General features: G+C 38.9%; 1 long non-coding RNA gene across 1 annotated transcript in view; it reads right to left on the bottom strand.

Annotated features, from left to right (window-relative positions):
• LOC128804740 (uncharacterized) overlaps positions 1–26,204 on the bottom strand; it is a 106,622-nt gene extending 80,418 nt beyond the window's left edge. Inside the window, exons 1-2 of the long non-coding RNA XR_008436177.1 lie at positions 26,095–26,204; positions 14,468–14,573 (exon numbers count right to left, since the gene is read on the bottom strand). This is a non-coding gene — a long non-coding RNA (uncharacterized LOC128804740). The remainder of the gene's footprint in view (positions 1–14,467; positions 14,574–26,094) is intronic.
• Positions 26,205–26,434: the final 230 nt, after the last annotated feature.

The raw sequence follows: 26,434 nt of genomic DNA on the forward strand, positions 1-26,434 counted from the left end.
CCTCAATTTCCTTCTTTAATTCCCTAGGCCTCCTTTATTTATCATAATTCAAGAGGATTGAGAAACTGACCCATTTAGACACACTTTTAAAAGTTTCTCACTTCTTATGTTTTCAGTCCATACTAATGTATTTGATGATAAGTAGAGTAATCTAAATTTACCCAAAGGACTTCCTGGATTTTTTTTTTATTTTAAAATTTTTTTTTATTGGTGTTTTTGTTATTTTTTTTTTACAGCTGTCGGCCTCTCCAGTGTTGGCAAAGCTTGAAAATATGGACAAAGCCTCAGTAAAACTTTGGGTGAAGATACTGTCAGGAAAAGTAAACCCAGTCTAGCCCAAAGTGATTATTTGTTAAATAAATAAGAGTGCTTTATCATCCTGTAGTTGGGTAAAACTAATTTTTTTCTTCCTTATTTTTTAATGGTCATGAGGTTTTGCCAGCATAAATACAAACATAGTATGAAGAATTTTTAGTTCAATAGTTGTGTAGTTTTCAAGGCTGTCTGACTCAAAAGTAAGGGACCTCATCCTCAGCCCTGTGCATAAATATGACTGGTGTCTAGTGAGATCCAAAATCCTCAATTAGATCTCAATGTCCACTGTAGAGCACATCAGAATAAATTAGTATCAAAGATGGCAACTGAGACAAAAGTGAAGCAAAAAACCATCCAAGTTAGTCAAGAAGAACTGCTGAAAAAGAAGAGATGCTGAACAAGATGATCACCTGTAGAGGGGATTGACAGTCCTGAAACACCTCCAGCCAGTAGGAAATTACACCTGTTGTCTATCACAGCTACAACTGATCCCACTATTGCTACAGTCCAACAAAGATTAAGCTTTCCTCCTCCTACCACAAAGGGTTAACAGTGAAAATATGTTTAAAACGTTTATGATACTTAAGGGGAGGAGAAATATCAGCCAGAACACCTTAAAACTATTTAGATAAGATTAATTATAGTCAGCAGGGACTGATGTAGTTTTATTGAGAAAGTTTCAGCGATTTCAGTCTTCCAAAGAGAGCAAAGAGTACAAAGCCTCCAGGTGAGAAAAGGAATCCAGGAAGTAGAAATGTGACAGCACTGAATGACATGAGGGACTATGGCCTCTTAGGATCTGTGTGTCATGTAGGTCATGAAACAATTTGTAAGCAGATGTTAGGATCTGTGTATCATGCAGGTCATGAAACAATTTGTAAGCAGATATATGAGAGTCATGTCTCAAGTCTTGAACTAAAAAGGCCATCGGAAGCCCTCTAAGTAATATAACCATACATATCAGATCATTTCCAAATGTTATATTTTCACTTGCTCAGGTAGGAGTCCAGCTGTGGACCACTTGGAAACTTGCTCAAAACTCCAGGAGGTACCACAATCCAAAAGTGTGTGATGGGATAAGAAATATTGGCACAGACTTGCCAAGAAGAAACAAAGAAATGTTAATTTAAATTATTCTGCTGATAAACAGGATGTATCCCTAAGGAAATCATAGCATGTGCATCTTCTGTACCCACACACAAACACTGGGTTTTGTGAAATCTTACTTGAGCCCACTAATATTCTCCTAAAGAGATTGGGGAAATAATTATGAGACAGACACAAAACTGGTTAGGAATAAAAAAAGCCACTACTACTAAAAATGTGAACCAGGCCAACAGAGAAGCTGCTCAGCTGAAGCCTTAACACCCCCTTACCAAGGAACCTAGACTAATTCAACAGAAGCAGCTGTCCTATCCTAGATTGTACTGTGCTGGTGCAAAACAGCATCTGCCATATATTTGTACAGAACTTTATCTATGTGATATCTCTAAATTGAATGGAAAGGTTGTGAGGTTCTACATTTGGGCATTTGCAAGGACGTCAAAAGAGAAGCATTCCAAATCCTTCCCAAATTCTCTACGCTGACTCTTTGGTCATTAGCTCCTCCTGTCTCAGGGGCTGAATCATCCAACTCAGTTACAGTTTCTCCTTGGTGTTTTTGTTGATTTTTGTGTTTTGCTGGGATTTTTTTAAAGTCTCCTTAAATATTTGTTGGATTCAGGACAATACCAGATGTGGTTTTAAATGTCTGAGGCATTGTTTGTAATCAAATCAAAGCTTTGTTTTAAGAACAGATGCTCAGGTGATGATCCTGAAGCAGCTTCTGCAACAACTTAGGGTGAACCAGTTTTAGGGAGATCATCCTGCAGTCAAGTACTCTTTTTACTTTATTTCAAAGAACTATGGAAACCTTACATACTTTTCTCCAAATTAAAATTTTAAATCATGCTTTGTTGTTCCACATACTAAAAGTTATGTAAGTATGAAATAAAGCAGAAAATATAAAAAAAGTTTTGTACACTGCATTCTACTTAAGCTCTAGATATCTTAAGTAAAGCTATAGATCTTACTTGATTGCTATGCATTACTATATATGTTATTATGGCAGCTCATGAGTTACGGATACAACATTGGTATCTATCAGCTGTCAGAGCTTCTGCAATCCTGCTAAAATCCAGGAGTGCCTTCAGTTCCCTTAGCTTTCCAAAAGAGAGAACACGCATCTGGCGTTGTGTGCGCTGCATATACGAAGTTCATGGCCGAGCCCAGCATTTTTTAAACAGGAAATTCCTAGGGGCCAAATCTCAAAGCTGTTATTTAGCTCTATGCTGTGCCAAGAGGCTTTTCAATTCTAGCACAGGCCTACAAACCAAAACAAGAGTTGTCTCTCACGAAATTCAGGGTCCAGCTCAATTACTTAAGATTACTTATTTTCCTTAAGTAAAGGCCCCTCCTGAATTTGATCTCTACTGCAAAGACAAAGAGGTTTAGCCATTTGGGACTAACATAGTCAACAAGAATGAAAGGTACTCACAATCTTTGTCTTTCTCTATTTCACCATAAGGTCCCAAGCAATGTGGTATGCCATAGGTTTGAGCACAAAGCAAAGCAGAGCAATGTACGAGGTGTACACACATCAAGAACTATATCTTGGGGCAAAATCTTTGAACCCTACTATACTACGTAGCAGACAATCAACTTAGACAACTCAAACATACATTGCAAGCAGCTCTGGTATTGACCATAGCCCAGTGAGCTGTGTCTTACACCTCCTCTATTACAGTCACCCTTCTTCTATAACGACTGTACAGATTACTCACCAGTCTGGAGGGGTGAGAGTAGTGGCTTTCAAAATAGACTTTGATCTCCTAGCTGACAGACTCCTGAAGCACTCACAGTAATCCATGAGATATTACTGTAGCAACAATGACAGGCTGATAGCAGAACAAAATTTGCACTGAAGAAGCATGAAACATGAATGGTGGTTGTTTGAAAACAAATGTTTGCAAATGTAAACTTCAAAACATAAGGGAGCCACAACTCCACGTGCTACAATTGCATTGAAATCTAACCTTTTAACTATATAAGACAAATTTTGAACAAATCTTGGAGATTCTTCCTGTCTCCAGAAAAAAAAAAAGGATATAAAATGAGAAATACTCTTTCATTGTTTTATTTATTATGCTTAGAAAACAAGAGATACTGCCATTTCTCATGTAAGTACTTACACAGAAGCTCCTAGACAGTAAAATTACAGAGCCAATCTCTCTTCCAATATACATTTTATACAACCCCCTGCAGATACATAGACCTGCGTGGGGTGTAGTATGGCAAAGACATGAGCAGCCACCTTAAATCCAGAATGACCTGTAAACAAAGTAATATTCAAATATTGTTCATAAAGCCTATAAAGAAATTACTAAAAAAATACTATTACTGACTGGAGAATTAGCAATTTTCAGTCCTTCTGCCTTCCAGGGTTGATATTACATAGAATTTAGAGAGCATTTTTTGTTGTACAAGCATGAGTAGGTTTGTGTTTAGCCATTAATCTCTGAAGGCCTCCAACAAAGTGTTAGGAACTTGAATACTAGCAATTGCATTCAGAGCAGTAAACCATATCGCTACTCAACTCACACACCTGGAGTGACCGCCAGGTTAAGTATGCTCAGAGAACAGGGTGGCAGTATGAGTAACATAACCTCCTCTACACTCCATGTCATTAGCAAAACAAAAAAAAAAGAGTAACAATTACACGCAGAGGGAAATTTTGTCACTCTGAGCTTTGAAAGAATGCAATGACCACTGGGGTCTGTCACAGGTGTGTGTTACATGCACATGCTCACACAGCCCTTATCATTATTTATATTATTACTCCCAGCTAGCAGGAGGCAAAATTCCCTCAGGTGTGAAGACAACACAGAGGAAAAAAGTCCCTGACATCCACCACTCAGGAAAGAGATAAAAGCAAGAATACATGTGCAAGTTTTGTTTTTCTGCAGTCCATCTACACTGAATACTGCAAAGGCTTTGCACTCCAGTTTCAGGGTCTTTCTTCTCTGAGTCTCTTCTGCTCCACCCCTCCTTTATTCTGCTCCATTCCCACCACCATTGTGGTTCTGAGTAAAAGGCAAACAATTCCTATTCTTCTTGTTTTCTTGTCCTGCATTCCTGTAGTACAGTATATTCATCTTCTCAGTTCTTGATGGAGCTCTGATTTATTGGAGCAGCAGCTGTTCTTTACTGCTTGTATTAAACAGAAAAAAATAAGGACTCCACTTCTAATCACAAAGTTGAAAGAATCCATTTTTGCCTCTAATCTTCAAATTTTATGCATCAGGCTGCATGATACAAATTTAATTGTACTTCAATGCAGTTATTTCTCTTACATCTTTTAAAACCCCTTTCAAATATCCCCATACAAATAAATCAGTTTCCTGTAAAGGATTCATGACAGTAACTTTGATTAGACTTTAGGCATCAACTTCATTTTAGTGCCCATTTAAATTAGACCACTTTTAAGCTTTATACTGAAGATACCTTCCAATTCAGAGGAGTTCAAATAGATGTTGTGTAGCCTGTCATATAGCTATAGTCTAAGAGAGGGTAGCAAAGTTCACTGAATTTTTGACAGGAAAGGCTTCTTGTAGAGGAACAGAAGTATACAAAGACTCATAAAACCATCAAATCTAGCTTTTTGCTATCAGGTCCTTTCAACTACACTACAACATCACCTTTGCAGTGGAATTCTGTGTTTTTCCTTATCTATTATGTTGTAGCTGATGTTTCCATAAAATCATAATGAAATTTCTTTGGGGAAGAAGTTTTTCTCAAGTCTAATGAAAGCTTTTAATCACAGCTTTAAATGCAGCTTTTGGACCTTTTGGCACATGTTAAGGGAGATGCTTGGAAACTTGAAGCAAGATTGCATATTGTTGCCAGCCAGATTAGAAATAGCAAGGACATTTTCGTAACATTTTTGCAGAAAGAATAAGAGCAATCAGACTTAGGAGAATCCAGTATACACATGTTGTAGCAAAGTATTTTATTAGTTTGCAACATCAGATTAGATTTGTAGTTTAATTGCAGAGACACCTATTTTATCTCAGTCGGAACTGAAACAGCCTTCTGCCTATTCAAAGAATTAATAGTCCAGTGAATCTACCTAGAAGAAGAAAAAAAAATCCAATAGACTATGACAATCAAAAGAGATTTGACCTAAAAGCCAGCAGTCTTAGCCCTAAACATGTCTACAAAAAAACATGAACCAGATCCCTGAGAATGTAATGCTGCCCAAAGAATGTACCCTGCCTAACCACAGTAAAAAGGGATTTAGTCTCCTGTGCTCTGGAGAAAGACCAGAGAACCCAAAACACACACATCAAATTATGACTTACTGTGGGGAAGTTTTTCTTTCGTGACCCCATAGATGACAAGTGAAATCCCCAAAGCATGGCACTATTAACCAAGCACACTTTTCTCTTTTTTTTTTTTTTTTCTTCTTTAATAAGCAGCAGCAGGAGACATCTTTGCATTGGATGTGATAGGAAGTTGAGGTTCAAAGTCAGACCACTCAGGAACAGATGTTTCCTAGTGGAAAGCTATGCATAAGGATTGAAATTCTCAAAAGGAGCCAAATAATCACTGGGTGCCCTTCCATGATAAACTGTAACACTGTAATCATCATTAGTAATGCTACAAACCCAGAGTCCTAATTGTACAATCTTGAGTTAAAGCTGTCTTTGTTCCAAGATCCTTATGTCTGAACTCCACCATTACAAAAGGCCTCATGAAACTCTGAAGAGGGTAATTTCTCAGGTGGAAAACACCCTGCCGACACGTTCCAGTCTGACAAGTAATGGTAACAAGTCATCCTTTCTTCTAAAAATGTTTCTTCAAACACAGCCTGCCCCTAAGTTCTTAAATTAATTTTAACAATGGTAAAATATGATTTTAACTGCTATTCTGATTTGGAGATTCTGTGCTCTCCAAAAAGTAGTGAATGGTGATGAAATTTCTGATTAAGAATTGTTCAGTAAATGACCTAATTTATAACAATATTTATTTCTATTTCTATACAATATTTATTTCTAAACTGTCAAACCCATCCCCTGTTCAAAGAGTGGATACAGCACTTTATAAATACAAGTTGAATTCCTACATGAAGTACAAAACTGAAATCAACATTGACCGCAGATCTGAGAAACACAACAGCTGCAGACTGTGGTTATCATCATGTCCTCTGGAGTAGTTTTGCAGATGCTTCTTTGCAACAAACTGGAAAATTTGATTTTTTGTTAATTGTACTTTCAATTTTAGAGAATGTTATGGAGACAAAGTAATTTCTTACTATAATTTAACAATAACAAAACAGCAATTCAAAAACTGGCAGTTCCTGCATGTCAAACATTAGTAATTACTTGGAAAATCATAATAGCCAGACATGCAGATCTTCAGCGTTTTTCCTTTTGCACAACTTAATTAGCGCAACACACACTTAAATCTGTCCTAAAGCTGACAATGCCTCAAGCATTTACTTAAGAGAGGGCAGTGCGAGTTCAGCTGTGTCAGGCCTCACCAGCTGCCTGGCACGCCAGTCTGGGCACAGAGCAAAATAAAGGAAAAATATAGTGACCCCCAGCCTTCACCAATAGGGAGTCTAAGCTGCACTTGGGTCAGGATAACCTGGCAGCTTCTGCGGCTGAATGGGGTGGAGAGTAGACAGAAAGGCAGAAAAACAAGCAATCCCACTGAACAGTGCTGCACAACAGCCAGCCAAATGCCTTTTATCCAGGCAGGTTGATACTGTGACTGTTCACTGTGCATTAGTGCCAACAAGCTTTAAACTTACTACCAAAAACACCCTATACCTTTAATGGGAAAAGCAACTCTTCTTTTCTTCCCCCATGTAGCCACACATGCCTCCTAGAGCAAAGAAACATCAAAATCAGCAGACTAGATGCTCTACAGTCCTTTTTTATATGGAAAGGGGGTCAGAAATCAGAATTGGTTTCATAAGCAGAGAAACAAAAGACATCCCATGTGATAGGCTAGAGTTTGGAACTTTCTAGAAAGATCTGAATAAAGTTAACTTATAGATGTAAAAATAGATTTCACTGCTAAATGCATGTATTGTTCATAAAAACAGTAAGGCATTTAAAATATTTTCTAGCATTTAAGGTCTAAATTAAGACATCTCAAAGGATGGAAGAGAATACGTTTTCCCCAGTGGGGAAAAAAAAATGCTTACAACCTTTATGTTCCCATGAAACACAGGAAAATCAACAAACTCACATTTCAGGAAAAAAAAGAATACTTGAAATTAATAATTTTATATTTCTAGTTCTGATAATCCATTACAATTATAGAGTATTATGGAGCTCCAGATGAAGGTCAGCTGCACAGATCACTGTACAGCAAAAAAAGGTGCTAGTCCTGAAAATACAAGCTTCCATGAATTTTGTCAAAATTCTCTGATAATCTCACATCTCGCACGCAAAATAATTTGACTGCTTCCATCATAGCCACTTCTGAGGTCAGAGCTCCCTCCATTACCTTAGACTGATGTTGCCCAAACAAGATGAGTCTGTGGCACTAAAGTGGGCGTTTCCATCACCCCTTTCACCTAGGCTTTTCTGAGACAAGCAGCATGAACGTACCGAACGTTCTGCTGTTTGCATCAATTAAACTGTTCTGCCCTTCTGCTGTACTTTGGCACAAGTTATTCTTCAACTCCTGCAGCTGTAACAGGAATTAATTATCTGCAGTTCTGTATTCATTTGATCAGAGGCTTTAGTGCACCCATTCATAGTACTTAAGACAGAGAGTCTCAGCTAACAGCTAAGGGCTCTGAAGGACGAGGTGAGAACCAAGCGTTATGTACAGAAAGCCTCGTCTGTCTTCAGCATCTGAACTAATCTGTTACTGGATTTGTTTCACTTTTTTGTTTTCAGTTGCTTTATGTCTTTGGAAAACCAAGGCTCTCCGAGTCATTCAGCAGTGTTACATCAACCAACACATCAGTGCAGTGGATGTCAACATCGCCACACTCCTGGGAGCATAGCCAGCGCTGGACAAAGCATCCAAAAAGTAATGGGGACCACTTTCCTCCTTGGGAGGTTTCATTTTAATACCCGTTTTAAGGATGCTGATAGCTAAGAGATCACTGCAGAGACAAAGTTCATCATCAAATTCAAGCTTGTAAAACAGATGGATACAAGTCCGGTAGACTAAATAGCGACTCAAACTTGTACAAAATTAAGGAGATAGATTCTATTACATATTTTAATTTTCTCATTATCAATCAAGAGGCCTAGCCAAATTTTCTGCAGGCAGAGAGGGAATAATTCCAATGTCATCTATTACTTCCCATCTCAGTTTGAAACTGTCTTACTGATTCCACTGAAATCATACTTGTGCAAGATCTGGACCAGCAGAGAATCAGGCTCTGGTATTTTTCTTTGGGACATTTTGGATCTAAAAGTGAACTGCAGAGCTCAGATCCAAGAGTTCTGTTTGTATCTTCACTGATTGCATTTCTCTTTGGTTACTTTTTAAAGCTATAAGAAAGGATTCTAATAAGTAACATAAGCAAACCAGTCTCAAGACAGACTAATTATATCACTCTTGCCCTTTGCTTATAGCAGTTTTAACTCATCTCTAAATTCCAGTCATCTGTTTCTAATTCAAGTATATTTCAATTTCCTCACTTGATATGAGGAGCAGCAGCATAGTGCTCACCAGAGACCCTCACCAAGGGCAAATAAGAGTCAGGAAAAACCCTGGTGGCTCTGCAAAGCAAGTTGGCCTGGCAGTTCTCAGCCTGGGCTTTCAGTAACACCACTTGGATCCAGCAGCTTAGTAAGTATAGGGCAAGTAGCCCATATAGGTGCTGTTGCTAGTGAATACAATTTTAGTATTTCAAGTGAGTGTTCAGAGCTTCAGAAGAAAGATTTATCAGATTTCCACTCTTTCTTGTGCTAGTACTTGCTAGAGAAATAATTCCAATTGATAGACAGATGTCTTCTCCATCCGCTGTTGTCCTTCTTTGAACAATCTTTACTAGTAGAATATTACACTGAACCCTCTAAGACGTTATACCTAAATGTCTATGTATGAAATCCATCCAGGGAGATGAGCACCAATGTAGGAGGTTATGGGACTGATGGGGGGAGGATAGATTGGTAGCACAGCTGTGTGACTAGCAATCTATACTGTTGCTCAATAGGTCATATCCCACAAGTCTCTTTTTTGTTTTTTTCAGGATGATAAGAGGGAATGCAATGACCTCCAAAGGGGTTGTGTGAATTATTTTCTCCTTAGTGGGGGTAAAAAATAAATGTCTGTATTTCTACTGTTTATTTGCAAGATGAAGCTGTTCCTAACAGTATTTCCCATTTCAAGGGTGTGTTATTTACAATAGGCTTTTGAATTTTCTTCAAGAATTAGTTCACAAATAGAAAATACTATGCAGGTAAGGAAAAATCAATGTTTCTCAGACTTACTCTACTGACTATAGAGTTGAGAAAAGGATATCCCACATGTGAGCCTGGGATGGGCTTTCCTGATAGGATATGTGGCTGCAAGAAAAAAAATACAATGTCCTCATCACAGTAGGAAACTTTGAACAATATGGAGAGAAGGAAAACTATTAATCTATTCCAAATAATATTCTTTATTGTAGCAATGATGTTATTACTTATTGTTTTGCATTCACATGTAAATTAAGAAGAAATTAATGCAGTCCCAACTGCATTGTGACTTTTCTGAGTTGGGGTCCCCCTAAGACTATTTTCAGTGAATTTTTTTTTAGTCAAAACAGTTAATAATAGAAACAACATCTGCAGCAAAAAGGGCAGAAAGGCAGACTTTTTGCATACTTTGACAGTTCTGTGATTTCCAGACAACCTGTGTGAACTAGGCATAAATTTATCAATGAAAATTTGAATTCAAAAAAGAAGCCAAGTGAAAAGCCAAGTAAAGCATGGCTGCAGATTTCCAACAAGAAAATTTTAACAAAATGAGCCAAGTCCAGCACCCACAGTTATTAGTATCACATGCCTTACCTAGACAGTTTCTCAGTCACCTGCAAACAGCTAAATATAGAGCATTATTCTTAACCATACTTCTCACAGAGGTACTAAAGCCCTAAACTGAAATCCTACACAATTTTTTTGGTAGATTAGCACAACCTCTATGGCACATACCTAAAATCAACTTCACACAAAATCAGAACCATATGCAAAACCTGCCAAGCCCTGAATGAAGAGGGATACTCTCAGCTTCTCTGAGTAGTAGCAGATGTGAAGCCCTGGCAGTACAGCCTCCAGTGAAAAGATTAAAAGGGGTCTTAACTCATATTTGCTGGCAGATTGAGGTGAGTGGGGCTACAGAAACACCTCCAGTTGACTGCTACCTCCCATCTGCCCCCCACTACAACTTCGCCGCTGGCAGCAGGCGCAGCTGAGTAGGACACATACACACTAAATCACTCTGTGCTTCTGGCACAGTTATGTGAAAAGAAATTGGTGGGTACACCATTAGAGTGGCTTGTTGGACACTCTGAATGCAGTTACCAACATTCAAGTAATCTCCCCATTCAGAAAGGGTTGGAAAGCCCCTATGACTGTCCTGAGCTCCCACTACAGAAAACCTCTACAGAGCAAGGCACACCTTTTCCAAGGGCTGGACAATGCCCATATGCTTGGATTTCTAAGAGTACAGGTAATATTGCCATCTAGTGACTCCTGTCATAGCAATATTGGCAAGATTTTTAGTGGGCTATACAACTGTCCTCAGCAACTCTATGGTTCTCACCATGTGAAGGTCCACAGCATGTAAGTTTGCAACCTCTTTCATATCACAGACAGTTATAACAACAAAATAATTTTGGGTCTATTTTTGAATGTAGCTTCTAGAAAAGCAGTTACAGCCCTTCTTCAGCCTCTTCACGATCAAGCTGATGACCCTCAGAAGCCTGCAGCTCAACAGATTTATTCCATAAATTTAGTGATTTTCCTGGCACTAGGCTCTTATCTTGCATCACCTACTTGGACTTCAACAAAAAAAATGAATGATGGAATTTTTGTTAAATTCAACTTGCAAGGTGCAAATAAATTGAAAAAGCATTCTTGTAGCATGCAAGCAAAAATATTCTGCAGCTGTGCTACATCTCCAGCACATTAGCCAAACTTTGATAGAGACATGCTGAAACCATTCTTCTCAGAATGACAGAAAAAGCTCTCTCTGTCATCTAACTCATTGCAGATACAGCAAGTCAGGACTCTGACCATCTTAATGCAATTGTGATGGAGCTGTGATCCAGCCTGAAGCATTTAGCAATCAGCAACTTTTTCTATACACTATAAAATACGCTTCCTGCTTCCAGGGAGTTTGCTGCAAATCTGAGGGAGATGCCATCTCAAGACATTTGGGCTGTTTAGCGTGATTTTTCTCCATTCATTCTTTTTAAACTGGAAGAATGGTAGCAGTTTCCCTTCAACAGACCCACACTGGAGGCTTCACAGTGGCGGGGGAGAAGAGGGTGGAGGAGGGGAGAGGACAATATCAGGAAATAATTTAGTGGGCAATCATGACCACCAGATACAGGAACAGGTAAAGTGCTACAAATAGAAGCACGAAGGGTGGCTGTCAAAGAGGTGGTTGGGCTTGATTACAAAGAAGTGAGGGGAGAGCAGAAACAGAAGTGAACAAAGTTTGAGAGAGCTTTAACAAAGAAAAACCAGTAATACAGGGAAGGCATTAAAGAGAAAGAATGCACGCTCTTGGGCAAGAGGAAAAATGCAGCCCTTAGTAGCCAGGAGACAAGCAAGGCAATAGTCCAATTTAAACCAGGGTCGGACCAGATAAACACCTTTGACACTTATGGAATTTGCTAATGTATAATGATGCTGTTTCATTCTGTGTCCCTCACGCTGACAGTCAGCACTCACAGGTCTGTTTCATGGATTAGACAATAGTGCATGCACTGCAGACGCAGCCTGTGCTAGGTATGACTTTAACATAAAACAGTTTGGAACAGCCCCTGTGCTTTGCTTTCATACCATTCTTGCACTTGAATTACTTTAGGAACAGCAGCTGCATAACTCAGAAAATTGAGAAACCCTGACAACACCTCCATTGCAGTTGGACTAGCTAAAACAACTCAGTGCCTGGGGAAGTTAGTCTGGCCTTTTGTATCACCCCATGTTGCCACTGGCCTCCAGCTACATTAGCTTTTCTCATGCATTCCAAGATTTACTCTGCTATGCTCTGTGAAGTTTGTTCCACAGTGTGTGAGTACACTTGCTCATATGCATGGAAAGGTCAGAACTCACAGATGTTTTGTAAAAAACATAGAACCCATGACTCGCATGAGATCTGTGTCTTATTCAGAGAGAAGGATATATATCCTGCATATGGAAAGCATCACATTTAACTCATTTAAAACATGAATCACATTTCTCATTCTTGCACAGCTCATCCCAGCTACATAATGGCTGCTATCACACTGTTAACATCCAGGTTTAAAAAAATTTTAAAAAAGAGCTTATCACTACAGAGTACAGTTCCCTATAGATGAAACTTTGAAGGCATGACCAATGAAGAATATACCATTTCAGAACAGAAAAAGACTGAACAATGCAGAACACTCATCCAACACTTGTATCATACATATATAGCAGCATGCCTAGATCTCATTTATGGGCTGCCACCCATATTGATGTTTATATAGTGCAGATTCAAACAAAGAATTGCTGCCTCAGAAGACTTACAGCTTAATTCTCCTACCAATCCTTAGGTCAACTCAGCCATAGCAAGTAACAATGACACATTCTGAAAGCAGAAATGGACTTCTTTCAAGATAGGAGAATATTTTAAAATATTTCAAGATAGGAGAATATTTTAAAACCCAGCCTTAGGGAGAGTTAAGGATGCCTTTATAAATGCTCTAACTTAGCTGAAAGTTTTGTAGTAGTTTTTCATTCCCTACCCTTTCCAGCTACACCTTAGGAGCACAGAGTCATCACATCCTGTTGCATCTTAGGTATACTGTCAGTACAAAGGGAATGCCTACATATCTGATTATGTCATTTTTTTGCAGTGTTTTTTTTTTGGTTTTTTTTGTAAAGGACAAGTAGCACAAAAGGTGTGTCACAAGCAAAGCTTTAGGCTTACTTGCAAGTCAAGATTTTCTTACTTGGAATTTGAATTTTAGAGCTTGTTTCAACAATGAAGCCTGAAGCCCTATAAAAATAGTGTAATTTTAGCTCCTTTTTTTGCTGAATATACAGAGCATAGTCGGTACTAAGAAATATACAAATTCCTTACATGGAATTAATAATCACATTTGTTGCCCAAAAATTCACCTATTCTGAGGAAGTCTGATATATTCACCTTTAGCAAGAATGGTTTCCTATCCATGGATTGCCCACACTGACATCTAAATAGGCAACACAGAAACAATAGTCTAGGACAACAACAGTTTGCAGAAAAAACACACAGCACAACAGCTCTTTGTAACATTTTGGTTTGGGTTTTCTTCTCCCTCCTTGGTGAGGATTTAGATAGAATAGCACAAGGTATATGGATACATGTGGAAACAGTCTTGAAAGAGAAAAGCAAACTGGACAAAGGTGAAGATAAAATCTTGGGGACAAACCACAACTGATAGAAAAGTAAAGGAAGAAGAAAATGAAATAAAGCAATTCAGATCAGATAAGATTCAGTCAGGTCCACAAAAAAGCCTGCAGCAGTTTACTTGCTTTAAAACAACAAAAAAATTTGTTTGGGCTTGCCCCACAGAGCCTGGCAAAGTGTCCTTGTAGGCACGCAGTGTCACTTCCTGAGCCACTGAGGGTGTGACCCAGACCACCTTTCCTGCTAGCCCACCTAAGTACTGTGATCTCGCTGGGCACATCATAGGGAGCAGTTAATTTGCAACTGCAGTTTCTTCCTTCTACGACCACACAGCATAGACAGATGGTCTAAGAGCCCATAGACACAGCAAAAGGCTATGAACCTGAGCTGTAGGAAATACTGCAGCAGAAAACCAGAGGAAATGTGGGGTTGAAAGCTAACTTTTTCCATCCAATACCAGCAAAAAGCACACAGGGTGACACACAACATCTCCAGCATGTGTGAGGCTTACCTCTCCAGGTGCTCTCTCCATGCAACAGGCCTGCTCTTATCCTTGCAGTCACACTGGGACTTGATTTCACAGGGGAAGAGAAGTTGGGTGTGAGCACAGGGCACCACTGAAGTGGAATACACAGGAGAGGTGAGAAGTCATTCAGGTAAGCTCAAACATGGACAGTGAAGGACAAGGAAGAAAGAAGACATGGCAGTCTTAAAGACAGCCACTGAGAGATGGTCAGAAGCAGATGCTACAGGGCTTTAAATGCCATTTCTGCCTGAAGGCTATGAAGAGCTGGTATTTCCTTTAATATGAGGGAGAGGGGTACAGCCATATCTGCAAGAAATCAGGCTACAAAATTTGTTCTCTGTATATAATTAACCTAAGTTTAGTTAAATATCAGGTACCTTGCAAGAGGGATCTCTAAGACTGCTAGAGAAACTCTAGAATTTCCCTCTTGATTATGAGGGAACTCTGATGAGGTATTTGGGTTTCTGAGAAGATGTAGTAGACATGCAAACTAGCAGTCATACATCAGAATGACTAGGTAAGAAACTTCAGCTTCCAAATATACTTGTAAAGGTTAAAATTAATTAGGTTACTGAAATAAGCAGTATTTCACTGGAAATAGAAAAAAAAAAGGTCCCAACACCGTAGCAAAATAGCAAGGCCTCCATTTGAACAAATCCAAGTTTAAAATGCAGTCTTGTAAACATGTGTGCTGAGTTTATGTAGGGGGGGAAGGGCTTTTACAGTGGTGCTAGGAGCAACACATTACACTAAAGAGCAGAAAAAAAAAAACATGTACTGGGTAATAGGAAAAGTTTTTCTTCTTAGATCTGTGACTCTACAGGATAGTCTAAAATAAGCATGCTGAAACACTGCTAAACAAGTGAGGCAAAACCTCTAAAAATTCATGCCTAAGTGATGACATTTTTACGTTTTCCACTTGTGCATGTGAGTGCAAAAGAAAGGATTTTCACTAAAGCAAGAAAAAGCTGGCTTTTTTTTCCCCACCCCTTCTGCTCAGTGACCAAGATAAGAGGTCAGGAAATACAGATGCCCAAGCATGTGTCTTGCAGGGACCCACATACCAGACCACATCACCCTAATCAACACACTTACTGCTTAAGCCCTTTTTTTTTTTCCTTCCCTCTTTGCAGTTCCTGTAAGTTTGATAAGTTTTGTTTGGCGTTTGCTGAGGTTTGGGGTTTTTTTTGAAAGAAAAGCTCAAGCAAGCTGTGCATATTTTATAGTCAATACATCCATAAACCAAACACACCAAATGCTAGAACAGTTTGCTAAGAGTCATCCAGGCGAGCCCTAATTAAAAAGAAAAGAAACCTTTGCAAACAGCATGTCTTCAAGAGGTGAAAGGTCCTCATGCTGCTCGGTGAGGAAACACCAGGGCCACCTTTAAACTTTAGAGTTTTATTAGTGCCTTTGTCAGCAGCATGTATCTGTGTGTTGTGTTTTAATCGAGGCTCTGAATTTGTCTGTGACAGACTCAAAACAGGAAATTAACACCCTGCGGTGTGGCGGCAAAGCCTCAGAGGAAGCAGCAGTGGGGTACATGAGGCCGAGGATGAACAAAGACCCATAAACATAACGTCACCCATAAAAGTCACACTTGAAGGCACAGGAAGGATACTAAACAACACTTGGCTGCATTACACATTTGCAGTGAAAAGAAAGCCTTAGGTTGAGAGGCAGAACAGTTGCAAGGCGCTTATTTTCAAAATATTTGCTGCGGCTTTTATTTTGAGCAAGGCAGTTCAAAGTTAGGCATAGGAAATACCCAAGGAGCTCACAAACGTTACGTTTCCACTCGACACGTGGCTCAGGGCTAAGATATTGCTTTTTATCTATCTCCCTGTTTATTTGGGTTGTTTCCTCTTCGTAAGGGGCTCAACTTTTCTGCAGGCAGCTGGATGGATTTCCACTGTTACCATGGCACTGCTGACCTTTAACATGGGGCTGTTAACATGACCTTTGCTTCTTTCCATTCCTACAAGGATATTTCAGTGTAAATAATGTGGAAGCCAAACAGCACCAGGAGATTCCTCCTCTGGGAGTTGGGAATGCAGCTAGCTCAGCTAGGAGAGGAACAAGGCAAGAGCTGCAAGCTGATAGCTGACATCTAATAGCAACATAAAACTGTCTCAAACAGAACTCTTCTGCCTCTGAGAGATGTCTGGCAACTACTTTTACAATATTTAACACTACCTGTGAACTGCCCTATCTTAAAAGCAGAAGATAGGGCAGACCATATGCAGTTTCAGGAGCCCAAAGGCAGATTCTGCAGGGCAGAGCCACCATGTTGAGTGGGGTAACAGAGCCTTAGGATGAAGAAATATTGGCAATATTGCTTAAGATGGCTATTGTAACTCCTACAATTTTTAAAGCCTGAAAGGCTGTCACAGAGGGGAAGTTCGCTTTTTAAGAAAAACATACACTTTAAAGAATTTCAATTAAAACAACACCAGAAACCACCTAATTTACTATTAAAAAAAAAAAAGAGGAAAACCCTCTGTTGTATCCTTTATCTAATATATTCTTTGCCTCAAGCAACTCTTAATATAGTTATATAAATTCTATTAACTTAAATGAAAGGAAAATCCAAAGTTTCATGGGGCAGTAGAAATTGCTGCTGTAAATTAGACCAGTCTGCAGCCTACTGTACTGAGGGGAACTTTAAAAGATTTCTGCCAGATCCTCAGGCATGAAGTAATATTTTGAACATTGTAACAGTGGCTAGAAGCTTCAGGAAAAGGTGTGCATTATTGGGAAAAAGTTTTGTTCACAGTGGGAGTTTCCTCTAATCCTGCACAGATTTAAAATTAATTTTTCAGGAGAGACCAAATAATACCCTAAATTCCACTAAAATTCAATAGGATTTATATGCCTAACATCCTAAGTCCTTAGCTTTTATGTTGGGCTAATGCAGTAGAGCATGAGAGGGAGATATTTCATATATAACTCCAACAGTTCAGATTATAGTCAAGTAATCCAAACCACCTGTGGATCACTGCAGTCAAAAATTTGTAGAACGAGGGGTTTTTTTCCCCCTTTTCTGATTTTTAAAGCAGTATTTCCAGTACCTTTAGGATCAGAGCAGACTCAGAAAAGCACAACCCCTGAGTGAGTGTCAGAGCAGCCCCAGAGCCGTCCTGGTGCTCAGGATGGGGGCTGGTCCCTCAGGCACCCCACGAGCAGCTGCAGCACTGTGCTCATGCAGAAAGCCAGCTGTGCAGAGACAGCACCAGCTGCAGAGCTCCCTGTGCCTGGGGAATCCCCGGCCAGGAAAAGAAGTCGACTTCGAGTTCTCTGAGCTGTTGGAGCAACACATGGGTGCTAGATCAGCTTTGGTATGGTGTCCCCGAATTTCCACCCAGTACTAACACAAATTATGCTACAGAGTTAGAATAACTTCACTGACTGTGCACAGATTGTCTAGAAGTGACTTAAGATTATTTTCAAAAAAGGATAAAATCAAATTACTAATATAAATCAGTAGCATTTTAAGGGGATACTTCTTGTGGATTCCTAACAACTTTTTTTTTTTAAAACACACAGGACTAAAAAACTAAAGTTCACTTGAAATGTCATCTGAACTCTAGCAGCTTGAACACGTGGTTTCTCACATACTGGTTTCAGAAAAAAAAACTCTGCTCTGTTAGATACTGATGCAAAAATCTGCGAGAGAAAGGTACCAAAATAAATATAAAAGCCTTCCACTAGCAAACAGGAAGCTAGAGCAGCACTAAGAAGTTATGCTGTTCACTGAGGATCTGTTCAAATCAGATGTTGTTGAAGAGATTCAACCCAAATGAGGATGCTGTGAAGACAAGTTTAAATACATGTCACAGATTCAAGTGGAACCTAAAATTAGTACAGACTATTTTGTCTCTTGTCTCTATATTGCTGTCCTATGTAATGAGATCATCTTGTTGTTAGAGCCAAATGCTCTCTCTCACTGCTGTTGCTATAAGAGGCTGATAGAAGCTGCCAAGACCTCTCGTGAAGCATTTTAAATGAAAATCTATATCAATTTTTAGCTGTCTTTTTTATCACCATACGTCTTACAGAGTTAAGATTCTGGTATGTCAATTATTTACCTTGCAAAACCAGTTAAGCTATGCCTGATTTCACAGCATATAGCTGATAAGTGGGCACATATAATGCTAGAAATATTTTGTTGAGTAGAAAACCTGAGATGGTTGCTATGGGCTTTTGAGGCACTTATATAAAAATTAAAATTGGAATAGACTCAAATGCCTCATTTGTCTCTCATTTTTACAAGTGACAATCCAAATGAACCCCCAAATGCCAAATTAGCATCCTAGAGTAAAATCTAATGTGACAGGAGGCTAATTAGGCCACCTTGAAAAGTTAATTTTTCACAGGAGTAGGAACTTCAGAAAAAAACATTTTCAGCAAAATAAGTTGGTCGTAATAATGTGTTGTTTCAAAACTGAGTATCATTCATGCTAGGAGAAATATGCTGTAAATATATTTCCAGAACTGACAAAAAAGGAGTTGTTGAGAATATATTGAGAAAATGGCATTTTAACCAGCTGGCATTTCTCAATAAGCAGCTCTACAGTAAAATCTCAGGCAGTCCTATTTCTTAGGTATGCACAGAGAGAAGAGTACAGATATATCCCCTCTGAACTGTGACACAATCCCCACCAGCACATGGAACTCTACTGTTCCTTTAGTTTCTCAGTCTGATGTTTCCTCAGCCAAGTTGCTCAGACAATCCAGAGTTGCAGTAGGAGCTGGTGGTGCTGGCCAAGCTGCATCTGCCATTCTTTTCCAGTAATGAGGCAGGATTCAAGGTAACTAGGTAGAGATCTAGTTACCTAGTCACCTTGATCTAGACCTAGATCCCACCTACTAACTAGGTGGGATCAAGGTGTAATGAAAAAGAACTGGATGATTTTTGAGTCAGATTATTGTTGTCAGTCATAACAGACACAGTGATCATGCTCCCAATTTTTTGAGCTCTTTCTCAGTTCACTCAGTATTCAATTCAGAGGTCAGACATATATATATACCCAGAAGATTAACTGGAAATCTCAAGACAACTCTCCTTCTTCACAGGAAAGTTGTAGCAATGCAAGGGGCAATCTCCAGGCTTCATCTCAGCTTTACACTTCTTTTGCTGATACATGATAAATGTCAGAGGGGATAGGAGAAGACAGAAAGAAAACATTAAACAAATGATGGCCAGATGGATTAAAAGAGATTTTGCAACTTTTCTTAAATTTTTTTTTATCTGTTAGGTACATTCAGGTTAATCTTTGGAACAAGGCTGATGTATATAAGTCAGTTAGAAGACAGAAAAGGGGTAAGAGTTGAAATTTATCATCCAGGATCAGAGATGATCACTATCACAGTTGCAGCTAGAACTCAGGTTTGCACTATCTTGGTTTTGCACTTGCATTTCTGGGGCACATTGTGCCCAAATGAGCCTTTTTGACTTTACATTTACTATCACAATGGACTTCTTCCATATACAAAACAACCTGATTACCTTACAATATAAATAAAGATCACAGCTGCTGAAATCAGAGGGTCATCCATTGGTAGCTAGTGTTAGGAGAAGCAGGTTTAGTATTGGGTTTTTTTCTCTTAAGGAGTCATTCCACAAAGTTTATGCCTGAGAATTATTTTTGATCTGTTAGAGATAAAACTTATTTGGACTAATTTAGAACAAAAGGGTGTTGTGTTCTAGACTAATTACTGAAATAGAGTAGTACCTGGGTTCAACAGCTCATTAATAACTTATGAGGCTTCATAAGATTTTAAACAAAGTTACTCCAAGATCTAGAGAAGACAGCTAAGGAAACATTGCTTCTGAATGGATTACACAACACTTTATAAAACTTTTTCTTAACTAGCACCTTTGCCAAATAGCACCTCATTGTACTTCTTTGACCTTACAATAAAAATACAAAGAACCTGTCAGGCCACTAACAGTACCCACATGAGGGGAACTTCCATCTTGCTATATCCTCTAAGAGGTTTAAACCACAAACTTTTACTGCAATATAAAAAGGGACTGTGCAGGACTTTGCAGAAACATTTCTGTAAAGTACAAATAGCTGCCTTGGGGAAACTCCCCCATATTAATAGAAATAGCTGTTATTGCCCACGCTGAGCGATGGCTCAGAGGGAATCTTTACAAATATTCTTGTAAATTATTCCATTTGAATGCAGCAATTTTCAGGAAGACATCTCAATAAGCAGGGAAGTCAGAAAACGAGCTGATAAAACAAAAAGCAGCAGCATTTCCCAGTACAAACATTGGCAGCAAGGACTGCCTTCCACCAACACAGGAGTTTCTGCCCTAGGGGTTACCAGCATTCTACCCTTTTCTCCATGAGATCAAATTGCCCCTTTCTCTAGGATTTGTTTTTGAAGCAAGACCATTCCTCCATTTCATGGACTGCACTCTGATTAGCAAAAGATAAGCCCAGACCTTAAGGATGTCTAAAAAATTTAGATCTAGGATAAAGAGGAGCGGGAAATGTAGATACCAACATAAACATGGATTCTGACATTAACACATGGCATTTCTTAATTCTCATCAGAGCAGAGACAGCAATAGCAACCTTGTACTCCCTGAAGGCATCAGCTATAGTATCTTCTCTTGTACCCCTGTCCCCAGAGTCTTCAAGTATAATGAATTTCCTTTTCCTATTAGTTGCTCCAAAATAAGGGTCCCAAATGACTAACAGTCAACCCATCTTTACAATATGCCTCCAAAGAACCAGGTGTAAGAATGACCACTTAAAAGTGAGGAATATTTAAACTTGCTGTTATTTATGCTTATAGAAAGGTACAGTTATTACCAAATTTTATTCAGTGTTTCCTAGACTCACTTTTTCAACTTTCAAAAAATTTGAAAAATGTTATCAACACAAACAAAGGAAGCAGCATGAGAAAACCTAAAATAGCAGAGATTAAGAAATATAATTTTTTTAAAAAAATTGAGAGAGCTATTTACCAACAAAACTTAATGCTGAACTAGAACCACATGTAATTAAATCTTCTAAGAGGAGAATCTCTACATTTTTCAGGACTTCTCATATGCAATATGGGCTGCTTGGGGAAGAGAAATCCATCCAATTTGTTTTAACATTTCAGTTGCTGTTTACTGATGTAACTGGTTAAATCTTGTGCAGCAGAAAAAAAAACCCTAATAAATGAGCAACCCTCTGTTGCATGGATATTGCAAAAAAATCAGGGAGCTGTCACAAACCCTCCAGGTTTTTTTAAATGTAGATGTTTTCTAAAGAAACAGCCTTTCAAGTCATTAGTAGTGTGCTGGGTGCCCAACCTGAGGTTAGGGACTCATGGAGTTCAGCCTTTCATTATGTTAAAAAAATAAATCAAGGAACTTGAATGTGACTCTCAGGATACATGATACAGGTTGTAAAGTATAAATCTAGAATTTTCAAATTGTTTTGGGGGAAAAAAAAGCTAGACTTAAATGATGATTGCTTTTAAGAGCTTATGGTTCCAAATTGTTAACCTAAGTATATGTATATTTATGTATGTAAACATACTAAAATGTACCTCTATCCATTCAATCAGCAACCATAACCAGGAAACTGGGATGGCAAACAAGAAAGTTTTTTCTTTGTTCTGATTTTCTTCCTCTTTCTAGGTTTTCTTAGATTGGAAGATCAGAAAATATTTTTAAGGCAGTGGAGAACACAGTCCTACCTTTAATTATATCCAGAGACTTATCCGTATAATGAATTGAAAACAAATTGTTAATTTTTCAAGACTAACAAGGCTGAATCTTTCCATGCTGTGTGTTTGACTAAACCAAATTTGGAGGGGGAAGAAAGGGAAGAAGTTGTGCAGTTAATAGTTTTGCTCCTAAGAGCAAAAAGTGTCAAAAGTAAATTAGTTTTCCAAAGCTCAAATTCTTTTCTTTGTGCATCCCTAACACTTCTAGACTTTGGAGCAGGAGCATTACATTATACAAAAAAACCCTTTGCTTCAAGGATGGGCATTTGTTGTTCCTGAGTACCTGGATCACCTCCAGTCTGCCACACTAAGCTTTTGCAAATGAAAAAATAGTCTCCACTTGTACCTGAAGACATTTTAGCAGTTCATATTTCCTAGCCCCTCTTCATTCAGCAAGCTATGATGTCTTGTCATGTCAAGCCATGTATGCTCTTCAAAGAACAAAAATATTAACACTTCCACAACTTCTGCCTGCAACAGCCACAGGATATCTGAATTCATTCCTGCTTGAAAAGAAGCAGAATAACCTAGATTTTTTTTATTTCTTAATTTAATACCTCTTTCTATTTTCTTTGCTTGGAAAGCTGATGGCTGGGACCTGGTGTCTGTTCTTGGTAATCCAGTGAAACCCTGAAGGACTTCAATATGTCTAAAAAACATTCCTTTAAACTGAAAACAAGGGATTGCTTGAGGGAAGAGAGGGAAACATAACCAAAGTATGAGGTTATGGTCTGAAGAAATGGAATTCTGGGCATTCACATTTTCCCTTGCTTCCATATCCATCAATACCAGTGGATCTCACAAGGTTTGGATTTCATTCCACACTTGTCTACACAGAACAACAATGTGCAGTGATTACTGTTCGGCCCAAGCTAGCTCCAAAGTGCTGCTGGCGAGTCATACAAATTGTCTGCAGTAAAAAGGATGTGAGCATTACATAAATAACAGCTAAGAAATGCAGAGAAGTTTCTATCCACTACAGATCTGGTGTGTGGAACAGAGATGTCCCTCCCCTTTCAGTTCATGTTGCTAACAGAGATTGGTGGCTGCACAGCAACAGCAAACGACACAGAACAGCCCTGTAGGGAAACCCTCTATCAACCTGCCTCTAGAACAGAGGCTGAATATTGTATGTAAAATAATGATCATTTTAGTTTTAAGAACTAGCTCATAATGGGTTTGAATGCATATAATTCATCCTTTGTGGATTCTTTCATTTACCAGGCACTGAATGCTTCCCTTAGCAAACTTGACTGCCCCTAATTTTACTCAATTATTTGGCAGCAAGTTTATACATATGACTTCTGAATAAATACCATCTCCTATTTTCCATGCCTGAAAGTCAATGGCAGTTACACAAGAAGCAGAAACAAAGAAACCTATGACCATTTGGGCTGGTGTCCGGCAAAAACTAAGAAATTTACCCAGTGAATTCAAAACATCTGACAAAGCCAAGCTTATTTTTTAGCAAGCTATCCAGAGTGGAGGTCAAGATTTCAACTGATGGCAAATCTACATTCTTACATAAGTTACTTTTAAACTGAATATTTTAATTACAATTTTGTACTCAGTATTTTAGTATAAATACATTAAATTCATTTTTTTCATACTGAAGTTCACCAAAACCAATGAATACAAAACCAGAGATGGTAAAAACCAGTGTAGGTGAATGTACCATACATTTTTTAAATATTTCATTTTCTATTAACAAATAGTTCCTACACAGCAGCCTGTATATGACCCAACAGACCTTTGATGAGCCCACTGACCTCACCTGATTCTACTTTTAACTACTTAAAAAATGTAAATTACACAATAAGTTTTTGGGTTTGATTTTCGTTTGGTTAGGTTTTTTTAAGATACTTTCTGGTTTGTTGCATTATTTCTTGGCTACTACAATTAAGAGTTTATTAAAATTAAAATTAATTTTACAGTATCCTAGCAGAACAATAAGTTATATGTCTTAAATATTAATTAGAAATTTAAAAAAGCCAAATCTACATTCTTTAATCAAGCAAAACTACTACTTGAGGCCAATCAGTTTTTGCTCAGCAGAGCTTGAAGCTAGCCTACAGGTTTTCAGCCTCAGCAGAGCTTGAGGCTAGCCTATAGGTTTTCAGGACTACCATATTTACAGTGGTACTCAAAATCTCACTTCTCTGCTGCTGCTTGAATGGAGAAAGCTGCCACAGAGACGTGCTAAGGAACAAAAACAAAGGTCTGTTTACACTCTGAGCGCAAGTCAGAAAACAGCAGAAAAACAGGAAGGCACATTCAGAAGCTGGTACCCATTTGGTGGTTTCCGTGCACGGTTTCACGGTCGTGAGGTCATGGGCTGATGTGGAAACGCCGTGCTGCTCGCAGCACCGCGGTGCTCACGGCACAGCCACCCCTGAGGAGCTTTGCTCACCCTGGGCAGGGGGAATGGCAGCACTTGAACTGCCCCCACCACTACAGCCATGGAAACTAGACCTCAGCCAGCTGGTGGCAACCCTGTGGTACGAACGACAGAACGTAGTAAAGATAAAAGCTTCATATAAATGTTCACACACAGAAATGGAAAGTGGTGGAAATTAAAATAAATATATAAACTCCCTGACTCAATGAGAAGCTAGAAGCATGTTTTATGCTCTACTTTAGCAGTGAAACTGTAATTCATCCAATGCTACTGCAAAAGACTCCTTTTTTAAAAAAAATATCACCAGCTGTGAGCCAAAATCAACAGTTCCTATAGACTTTTATATCCTTAAATCTTAAAAAGAAAAAGAGAGAATTGGAGAGGGGAGCTTGGGGGTGCCTGTTACCCTCAACTTATCCACTTCTCAAATGACAGCACTGAAAATCTGCACTGCCTGGGGTACAATTTTGCTTTCACATATTTGCTTTTATAGTGAACAGCACAACAAAATCTCACCCACTTGGGGATTTCTAGAAGTGATAATAGATTCAGAACATATAATTAAAACAAGCATATAATTAAGACAAATATATTCCATTAAGCAAATCAATTTTTCCATTAGCTTCAGTAGAAACAGGTCTATTAGATGTAAACAGATTAAAGATGACACTAGGGTACATGGGCCCAATTTTGACTTCCTGTTCACATTTCACTTCAGCTGAGCTGTTGAGACATCCTCATTTTGTCTAAGAGTGACAGATCATGAATTTGCATCTGAGTGCCTACAGATTGCAAAGCCTTTACCAATAGGCTTAACTATTGTCCATGCAAAGATGGATGACAACAGCAGAGGGCCATACCCAAAGATCTGCTTGGACAGGGACTGGGAGACCATCAGGATAACAATTCTTTTGGTTATCGTTCTGCAGTGTCCCAGTTTAGAAAGGGGATGAAACACTTGACATTTTTATGCAGCTAGCACAGTATGTGCATACCATATACTGAAGAAGTACAACTCTTACTCCAAAGGGAAAAAAATTAATTAGTCACATTCACACATCTTCCTTTTTCGTGGCAGAGTGGGGTAAATCCACTGAATTCAAAGACATTATCCACAAAATTAAGGATTCAAAAGGCCTTTCCAAAGCCTAGTATGTTTCTTCATATCTTTCCAGTTAGTGCTTTAGATGAGCAATTTGGATAGAATTAGGCTTCTAGCATGTCATCAATTTTCCTGTCAGATCTTGAGAGCTATTTTCCTCAGATTAATCTTTGGGCAACTTTCCCTACTATCTCCATAAGCAGAGTAAATACAAGACCGTTCTGATACACCAGCAATCATGATGCAAGAACACACAAGAAAAGCAGACAGTCAAGGGAGCAGGCGAATTTGCAGAGACAACATGCTTTTTTTCCAAGTGGGAAACTAAGCAGCAGGGGGAAAAACAGATTGCACAGTTTGAAGAAAACCAGGTACCTTCAATATTTCCTTCTTGAAGGACATCCAGCCTTCCTGGACTCCTTAGCCTTTCAGTACTGCCTCCCAGGGGGCTCTGTCAACCAGTCTCCCAAACAGGCCAAACTCTGCCCTCTAGAAGTCCAGGGGGACAGTTCTGCTGATCCCTCTACTTACTTCTCCAAGAATTGTCATTGTTATGACCAAGTCAGCATCCAGCCATCACCTCATTCACAAGTTCTTCTATGTTCACAAACAGGTCCGGCAGGGCATCTTCCCTGGCTGGCTCACTCACCAGCTGTGTCAGGCAGTTATCTTCCACATACTCCAAGAACCTCCTACACTGCTTCCTCTCTGCTGT

This window comes from Vidua macroura, chromosome 3, assembly GCF_024509145.1.
Source record: "Vidua macroura isolate BioBank_ID:100142 chromosome 3, ASM2450914v1, whole genome shotgun sequence".
Taxonomy (NCBI): Eukaryota; Metazoa; Chordata; class Aves; order Passeriformes; family Viduidae; genus Vidua; species Vidua macroura.